Source organism: Ammospiza caudacuta, chromosome 5 (genome assembly GCF_027887145.1).
Source record: "Ammospiza caudacuta isolate bAmmCau1 chromosome 5, bAmmCau1.pri, whole genome shotgun sequence".
Taxonomy (NCBI): Eukaryota; Metazoa; Chordata; class Aves; order Passeriformes; family Passerellidae; genus Ammospiza; species Ammospiza caudacuta.
In genome coordinates this window covers 16,979,197-16,989,245 of record NC_080597.1, presented here as the reverse complement: position 1 = coordinate 16,989,245, position 10,049 = coordinate 16,979,197, and positions in this window count along the sequence as shown.

Sequence of the window (10,049 nt, the reverse complement as noted above, 5' to 3'; positions counted from 1 at the left end):
CGAGGATGTATGAACAATACAACCTAACATTTCTGAAGGCACCAGGGAACCCTGCTCTGGTTCTCAGAGCTGCTTTCCTTTGCTGCAGCTGATGCCCAAAAGCCAGGAATGTCCCACAACCACATTTCTAACAGCCAGGTCCATCCACATGCCATTGCCAGTCAGAGGGCCACCAGCTGCCAGGCCACGTCACCTGTGCTGAAATTCTGCCTTGGGATCTAAACTGCTTCCTTGAACTTTCAGGACTCAGCCCAGTGTTACCAAGACTGCACAAACACAGACACCCCTTGGCCCAAATTGTCTGTGGAGAGAATGCCTCATTGCTACCAAAGCAGTGCAAAAGAAGAACAAAAATACCAGAAAACCAAGAGAGTTTTTTTTTTTCTCCCCTCAGCATTCCACTTTGGTGAACTGCTTCTGCTGAGGGAACTGCTGCAAAGTTTGTGCCCTGTCCAGATTTGTCAGAGTCCTGGAGGTTCAAGTGTTTATTGCTTTGAAGTTGGCCAGGACAGAGGAAAGACAAGAAAGCTGAGGAACAACCAGTAAAGGTTCTCAGCACTTTTTTATAAGCCTCACAACATGGCACCAGTAGTCCTGGCAATAATTATAAAGATGCATAGGCTTGAGTCATTATTATAATAAACCATCCAGTCTTGCCTGGGCTATAAATAACACCACTTAGTAGCTACCAGCAAAGGTTTAAGGAGAGGATTAAGGAACTGCTTCTGTTGCTTCAGTCAAAAAATTAAAAGGTTAAACAGAAAATCAACTAAATCAAATAATATTAAAAAATCCCAAACCCAGTGAGCACACCTGTGGGAAGGGCACAGTACAGAAATGATGATGTATAATCTCACTACATAATCCATTTGATTTCTTTGCTGCAGGATCTGCAGACTGGTGTCCTCTAGTTTTTGAATCATAAAACATATGCAGATGAGTATTTTCTGCTACCTGTCATAGTGTGTGTCATGCAGAATGGAAATGCAACTAATAATCAGATTCATTCTGGCAATGGAGAGAGAATCAGCAAAAAAGAGCATTTAAAAAGAATATAACATAACCCGAATTTCAGCTTAATGAGGTTCAGACCTTGAGTGCCAAGACTCCAGTACCAAGTGCTGGTTTAGCTTCAGAAAGTGGCAAGGAAATCAAGAAAACTGATGCCACTGATCTCTGGTCTATCAGCTTAAAAACCACCCCTCTAAAGGTGGGAGAGTGATGGCAAATTCTAGAGGCAGACTGGAACAACTCCGCCTTACAGCTCTCAGGCTTGAATCACACTTGGGTGCATGTAACATTCAATGTCCTTCTGACAGCATCTGGGCTGTGTGGTCTTTAAAAATGCATGTGAGAAAAGTTTACAAAAATGCAGGGAAAGTCTGTGTGCTTTAGAGCCCTGACTTGACAGAATAACTATTAGCAGCTAAGGACTCCTTAGCATAAGTTGGTTTTATAAAGAGCGAAGAGCTAATGCAGGAACATTAGGTTCTTTTGGTGAGCTGTACCATGCCAGCACAATTTTTCTGGATTTTGCTACTTCATCCACAGGCAAAATTGTAAAGCCACACAACAACTTTTGCTGGAGTTCTCTCTGTGCACAGATGATAAGCCCTGGCAGTGCAAGCTAGAGTAGTTTGAGAAGCTGCCACCTCCAGCTGTCCATGCTGCCTCTCTGCCAGGAATGGCCACCACGGAGGAGAGACAGCAGCAGTGAATGTGTGCTGGTTCCTCAGCTGCTGGGATTTACAGGCTGACGGTAACTGGAACTGACGTGGATGGTGCTGGCAGATAATGGGCTGTGCCAAGAGCCAAAGCACGTCCCCAGGTGCTGCCCTGGCTTGGAGGTGTCCTCCCAGGTCCTTGTCTGAGCTCCTCTGCACCAGCCCTGCCACTGGCCAGAGGTCTCTGCCTGGGAGCAGCCTGCTTCACACCCAGGCTGAGTCTCACCTGCAAATACTGTCTGTGAAGCCAGCACCATGTCCTTGAGCAAGAAGGAGAGACAGATCCCCTCTGCCACATGGTGTGCAGAACTGAAACCTGCTTTTGGGAGGCATGCTGTTTTGTAGGAGGGAGTGCTGCAATGTGTGACAGCACACAAGATGAAGGAAGAAAGGCAACGTAATGACTGCTCAGACTGATCCCAGTCACAGGCACTAATGTGCCGACTGGCTTGATGTGTGTGGTACGAGTGATATTCAAAGTAACTGCCACGCAGACATTCAATCCACTGTCACCATCTCTGTCACATACTCAGCTTTTGCCAGCACTGAACATAAGATGACAATTTAATCCTCGCAGCTGGTGTTACAGTGTGTTAAGACTGCAGCCCTTGCAGGCCTTACATCTGCTTCCTTTTGGCTTTGGAGGAGAGTCACCCATTAAATATGGGAGAGTTTTAAGGACTCAGAAAAAGCGAACCAATTGGAACAAAACAAGAACTAAGGAAAATGTTTAGATTTCAAGCTCTATGGGGAAAACTGCTCTTTTGTTTTAAAAGGAAAAGAAAAAATACCATTATTTCTCCCAGGTACCACTCTTGTTTTCCTCTGCACCTTATTCTGCACCCCCCTCTCCCCAAAGGCAGTTCTAACCCTACAGAAACAGATAACCCTGGAAATGCTGCAGGAGACTTTCAGTAGCTGGGATTGCTACCATTCCATAGAAGGTAGGATTTAAACTCACAAAGAAAGACCCACAGTGGCTCTCCAGTTTCAGGTTTTTAACCACCCTGCTTCAGCCATCCATGCTGAGGGGTTGGTCTCTCTTAGCAGCCAGACCCTTTCAGACACATTCCTTGTTCCCTCCTCAGTAAATATCAGAGAGATTAGAGGCTAAAATAGTTTTGATTTGTTTTTAGTATTTAAGATCTGTATAAGCCTGTGTACTCTAAACAGGATGAAAAAGGAATATAAACAAAAATATGGCCTGGGTCAATTCAAGTTGTAAACATTTAGGTTTTAACCATACAAGTATGGATCATTTGGTCACTCTTTTACTGAGTAATCTGCAGCAATTTACATGAAGTCTTTGAAATAAAGAAGTAATTTCTAAACTATTATTTTATTCTAGCAGTAACTATGTTGCTATGTACAGCCATTACATTTCTGTGATCCTACACCCTCTGCTCAAGTCTCTAAATGAGAACTATCACTGAATTCAAAGGGACTACGTTGAAGGTAGGCTACATACACCAATATTTGGTGGAAACAAAGTTTTAATGCACCATGTAGGGCATTAATCGGTATCAAGAACTACTGAAATACTGAATCTGTTAGTGGATGATGGAAAACAGCATTAACATTTGGTTGCTGATGCAGGGCCAGTGTGTCTGGATCCTGCAAGGCGCTGTATTTTTTTTCCAGAATGTGGCTACAGTATAGTATTTATACAGTATAGTATAATATAGCCACATTTTCAAGTAATCTCCCTCAACCTATTAAAAAAAATATACTAAATCTGAGGGACAGACATAGAATAAGGCCTTTTTAGTATTTTTCCATGTTGTACTGCAGTGATTTAAGTAGTCCTTTAGAATGTCCAGGAGGTCATCCCTAACTGCCCCCAATGAAGAGGAATCTGCTTTATGTGTAGTTTAATCCACAGTTCTGCTTGACAGGAGTTCTTTCAGCTGAAGTACCTGAAACAGAGATGTTTTATAGCTGGGACCTTTATAGGCCAGTAGTCTGTCCCTGCAGCCCAGCATGTCCTGATAATCACAATGAGCTGCTGCACAGCAAGGAAGGGGGGCCAGAGGCAGCAGGGCAGACCAGGAAGCAGCCTGTGTGCTACTGAACCTCCTTACGTGATGTGTTGCAGGTTGGCTTTCACTCTGAGAGTATTTCTGCCTTTGGGACACAAAATTACTTAGTCATTAAGGAATTTTGGAGGTGTCCTCCCAGGTCCTACAAACACATAATGTACAAAATTACACATAAACACACATAAAATACAAAATTCTCTTTTTCTCTAAAATGAATAGCACCTCCTCTAGGTGATTTCAGTCTGCTGCATTACTGGGCAGGTCTCTTGGAAGTGGTTTGTCCAAACAAATGGCATGTGCTGGAATCCAGAAAACTGTCACACAGGAACAGATGACATGTGAGAGAGAACATGGTATCTGTGGGATTGCTCATTCTTTCTGGAGAGTGCTGTCACGTTTATTTGCTTCCATTTTGTATGTTCCATAAAGCAAGTGCTGCTGCTATTTTCCCTGCATTGTATGAAGTAAGGAGAAAAGTTCTTTGGTCCTTCTCCGAGTAGGGCAAAGGCTGGCTGTAAGTAGCTGATACTTCTAGAATTATCCTTTTCCTCTCAAGCCATGGAAACAGGGAAAAGTAGCAACTGCAGACTGAGAACACATTGATTAAGGATTTATAACGGGAGTTAGCAAGGTGCTGAAAGGAAGAGGAGGAGAGGAGACACCATCTGTACTGTGGATAGTCTGATTTGCACATTAGGATTTTTCCTCTGGCTGGTGAACACTGGCAAAGATGCTGTCTGCTTCCAATACACAGCTCCAGGAAGAGTTGGGAGGAGGGAACCATTTTGCAGGAAACTCCTGCTTCACCCAGTATTTGGATTTCAGGGTGACTTGCCCTGTGTGTCTATAATAGAAGTAGGTGTGCAAAGCTGTGCTGAGAGAGAGAAAGGAGTGAGGGGAAAGAAACAGCGTGAAAACCACCCTGCAGGGCCCAAAGTCGCAGAGGAGGAGGAGAAGAAGGTGGTGTTTGTGGTGCCCTGGGTATTGAAGCAGTGATTCCCCTGCAGACCCCTGGGGAAGCAGGGATTTCACTGAAGCCATGGAGAGGACCGTGCTGGGGCTGACACCACTCTGGAGCCACATTTTGCTAAGCTCCAGGTAGCCATGGCCTGAAGAAAGCTGCAGCATGTGCAGAGACCTGAAGGAAGCTGCTCTGTGCTGGAGAAGATTCCTGACAGGGGCTGTGGCCCTTGAAGAGGAGCCCATGAAGGAGCTCTCTGTGAAGCACTCTAGCCAGTGAGAAGGACACGCACTGGAGCAGGGGAAAAGTGTGAGGGGGAAGGAGTGGCAGAGAGGCCTTCTGTTGTTATCTTATTGTTATTATCATATTTCTAGAGTCCCATACTGTTGTTATTATATTCTTATAATCCATACCTTCTAGCTAGTTTTCTACCATGCCACTCTTCTCTGCTGTGCAGCTCCTCATGGCTTCACAGAAGCTCCTCCAAGGCTCTTGGCCCACCCCCTTTTATCCCAGCTATCTTCACGAGCTACAGCTGCTGCCCAACTAAGGACTTCACAGCTGTAGCTCATTTGGAACAGCTAGGACCCACTTATCCAATACATAGGACTCTCACGACAGCCTTCTACTTTATGTTTAAGCTGACCAGAAATACATTTGCAAGATTCATCCATCTTGTAGCTATGGTGAAACATGGCTTGGCTGTGGTACTATGCATGCAGGCACTTGGGAAGCTCCTTCCTATCAATTAAATTATTGAAATGAGAGCCAAATCTCTTAGTGGCTATAAATGCTGTAATTCTTCTTAAGATAGGAAAGCAAGCAGAGCTGTTCTGATTTATGATAACTGAGGATCTTGCTCTCACACGAGTAGGAATGTACTTAAAAATATAAGCAGTGGGTCTGATTTATGACTTTTTATGCACTGCTGTGAATTCCAAGTAACACATAAATCAGGAGTTATTCAGTGCAGGTAAGTTATTCTTGATTCATGCACTGATATTTTGCAGGTATAAAGGCAATGTAAGTGAGAGAGAACCAGGCTCAGTATTTGATGAAACTTGAAATCTGTTTGCTCTGTATCAGTAACTTCGACTTCGTATGGCTCACGTGCTGTTTCTGAAGGGTCTTTGAGAAAGACAAGCTTAGACCTGATGCACATATACTCCAACCACAAAATGTTTTAGAGTCCAGAAAAATGCCAGCTGACTTCACAGGAGTGTTTCAGAGCTTCATCCTGATTTTCTGGAGTCAAAGAGATCTTTGCTAATGACTTCAGCAGCATTAGGATGTGCTACTAGCTACCATATTCCTGTTGTAGTCTAGTTACTGAGCCACAGAGATGCTGCTGCATCTGCTTTTTGGATAGTCTTTTTGCTAACAAATAGATTAAAATATGATGGAGTAAAGGGAACTGAGTAGTATTGAAAGGTCTCTGAATTTCCCTGCGCTGGTACAAGTATCTGAGGAGGCAACAGCAAAACCATCATGTGTGTGTTTATCTGAAACGTTTTTGTTGTCTGAAACATGGGTTACTGACCGTATTTATGATGGGTTAGGTCTTGCAGGCAGAACTGGTTCATTGGTGTTCTTGGTCTCTAAGAAATGGACCCTCCCTGTTCATGGTTTCTAAGGAGCCAAACCTGCACAGGTCCCAGGGCCAGTGTATCAGCCACTGTGGTGGATTCATTTGTTCATTCATTTTGGGCGAATTTTTTCAGGGTGGGAGGCAGAAGAGCTTTTCTACCTATGCAAAATGCTGCACAGTGCTGCACTTTCACTGGCTGACCAGGAAGTCTGGCTCTTGTCCTGCTGTTTTTCACCTGGCTGTGCAATATCTGCTTTATTTTCATATCTCCCTTTACTGAGTTGTAATTGGCGGAGTGGTGAGTTGACTTTGACTGGATGCCACCAACCCTTTCTATCACTGCCCCTTCTCAGCTGGACAGGGGAGACAAAGGACAGAAAACAACTCAAAGGCTGCAGAGCTCACAGAATTCCCTGTGCTAACATTTGCTTTCTGTACTGTGATAATTGAGTGGCAGGAGCACAGTGCAGTTGATTGGCACATAACAGAGAGAGAAGGAAATATGTTGTAGTCTCTGACTGTCACTCAGCTTGGAGAGAAACCAAATTTCTGATTTTGAATTACATTTGTAATAGAGAAAACAAGGTCTTGAAATATTTCCTTTGCAGTCTGATTGGGTTAGCCTTGTAAGTATCACTAGAACTACAATGTGATTGAGTGCATAAGAATGTCAATATTCGAAAGTGTTTTGTGACTAATGACTATAAAACAGTATGGAAAACATTGGATGACAGCACCCTCACCTGGGTCACCCTGGTTTTGTCAGCACTTAAAACACTTTACATGTGCCTCATCATATCTGAATAAGCTTTGGAGCAGCCTGTTGCCTAAAATCAGAAGAAAAATTTTAGGCACCAGGCCTCTGCTAAGGCTTTGGTCCCTAGATTTCCCATGGCTCTTGGATTCCTCCCTGGAGCTGGGAGCATTGCTTGCAGGAGCCATTGGAGTGGGGTGGCTGCACAGAGCAGATGCAGATCCCTCAGCTTTGTCCTCATGGAGCCACACTGACACTGCTCTGGAAATGCCATGTCTGATTGCTGTTTCCCACTTCACTCTTCTGCTTGTACTTGCAGTATAGTTTTCTGCAGATTTCCTGGAAAATTAATACTATCTCTTAGTGAAACAAAGTAATTAGTGTAATGAGCTTGTGTCTAGTATATGCATTTTTCTCCCCAAAACCCTGGAACTCAATATCAACATTTAAAGCAGCTGTGCTGCTTAATAAAATAGCAAGCTTTCTCAACTAAAAGGTGGTGGGTTTAATTATATTTAGAGTACTTTAATGTGTACAGGCTTCAAGATAACGCAGTAACATTTCCAGGGATAATTCTGTGGCAAAGGAGTTAGTGTAAAACTCCAGCCTCCTACTCTAAACTGCATATCCAAAAGTGCTGACATAGGAGGTAGCACGCAGCACAACCACAGAAATTGTGAGCTCCTCTCATTTGGTCACTACTGTCAGCAAGATGTATCTCAGTCTATTCTTTCATTAGCAAATTAGATCCCATGTCAAGGATTCAGTTGTGTCTCTCTTGTTGCTGCGCCAGCCACACTGCTTCTTTTGGTGTCCTGTGCTCTGCTGTAGTCTCATAATCCAGGGGAGACCATGGCCAGTGTGCAGACCCCAGAACTCAGTGCCTGCCAAGACATCACACTTGGACCTCATTTTACTCACAGCACAAAATAGTTGTGTGGCAGCAGGTGACATTCAAATAAATCATCTGCAGGTTGTGTCCACAGTCTTGGCACTTCAGGTCAGAATTCCTGTTTAGGGTGTGGGACACACGTTCTCCACTGCCTGGGGATAAGTGACCTGTGAGGCACATCGTGTTTGCTGGATCCTGTGGAATGAACTAAACCCTTCTAATTCTGCAGATGGGAAGAGTGTGGAAGAGGGAGCCATGGCCCTGCTCACACAGCTCTTGTTCCTCCTGCCTGTATGTGAGGAAACAGGGTCTTTATTTCCTTCCTTGCTCCGGGGTCCACTGAAACTTGAGAGGTATGTCCTTTGGATTAATTTCTGTTCTGAAGTCACTACAGGACCACTGATTCCGATTATAATGGATTTGGTACACATCTTATCCTTTGACAACTCCTTTGGAATGACAATACACGTACCAAAGAAAGCTCATCTTCTGGACAAGTAAGAGTTACAGTTCATTCCAATCAAGTATGAATTTGCTGGTAATCCCAACCTGGACATTTCTCTTGCAAGTAATTTTTAATTATTATCATATGTGGCTGCCTCCATCACAGTTTGTATCACTTTTCCTCCTCTCCTTGCTATGCAGTTTTAGATTTAGGGTCAGATTCATTGTAGGAGTAAGCTGTGACAGCTCTATTGATTTCACTGGATCTGTATCCAGCTGTGAATTTGAATGCTTTCTTTTGTCAGAATGCCTTGAAGTTGAAATGAAATGTGCAAGGCATCTGTGATTGTGTACCTTCATTGTAAGGAAGGGATGAGCATAAGAAAAAAATTGGCTCTTGTAAAACTGCAGCATAGCTTTAAATAACAAAAAGCTGCATTTTGCCATCTTGCTTTTTGTAAACAAAACTTCTCCTGCAGGTAGTTATGTTTTGTTTAAGAGCAGATCCTAAGCTTGGAAAAAACATAAATATCTGTGAACTAGCCCTGGAGTTCAAATTTGTGTTCAAAACTTCCTTTGATCCAAGTAGAAGGTAAACAAATACTCATTGCTATGACTGTATTTGGCTCATCATGAATCCAAAAGAAACATCAGGCCAAATCCACGAGAGCCAGAGATGTCTTAAGTAAAATAAATCATCCCTGTACACTCTATTGCACTTCCAGGTACATCACGCCCCATTGCTAGTTGTGCTTTTAGTGGGAAAGTAGCTGAGACACATACCAGGCACAGACCCCTGATGCAGACAGTGAATTTTTACCCCACTGCTACATGGCATCCCTACCCAAAGCTCAATAACTGAATAAAGTCTCTAAATTGTACAGGGCAATGATTTTCTCTCTGTTGTTTGAAGTGTGAGTGCTGCTTTCATGGAACACAGTTGGGCACTCAAAATTATTTTAACTTTTAAAACTTGAGTGTGTATTCCAACTTACTGTTTAGTCTGAAGTATCAGAAGAGAAACTCTAGAATCTTAATTAATTACAGTTGTGTTTGGCTATTTATTGGTCTCAAAGATGTGGACCTATCAATAACTGATTTGCATACACATTTATAGGAAATTGCGTTACACATTAATAAATTTATAGAAATTAACTGATTAATATTGAGGTCTCAGGAAAAAAAAAAAAAAAGTGATTTTGCCAAACTTAGGAGTATCTGGATGATTGCCTAATACGTTTTACAGCTACATCTGTGACCTCTGTCCCAGATCCCAAATTTTTCTCCTGGGACATTGGACAGATCTTCAAAATATAGTTGACAAAGAAGATGAACTGGAAAAAGAAAGCATTTCAGATGCTTGATATTGGTCAGACTTTGACAGTCTCAAAGGGTGAGTTCAGGAGGTGTTGAAACCTTTCTCTTCTGTGTAGCAGAAGCGAAATGTGGTGCTGTGCTGGCAGGGCCACACGGTGTCATTGCTGCTGATAATTGTTTACAGGCTGTCCCTGTTTATGTCAAGAGCAAAACTTCAAGTGGGAGCAGGTTTCCAGACCAATAACATCAAAAAGTGCAAGACATGGTCAAAACCTATTCAAGTGAAAGTTTTGGAAAACTTGCAAAAGTAATGTGACCTAAATTTGACAA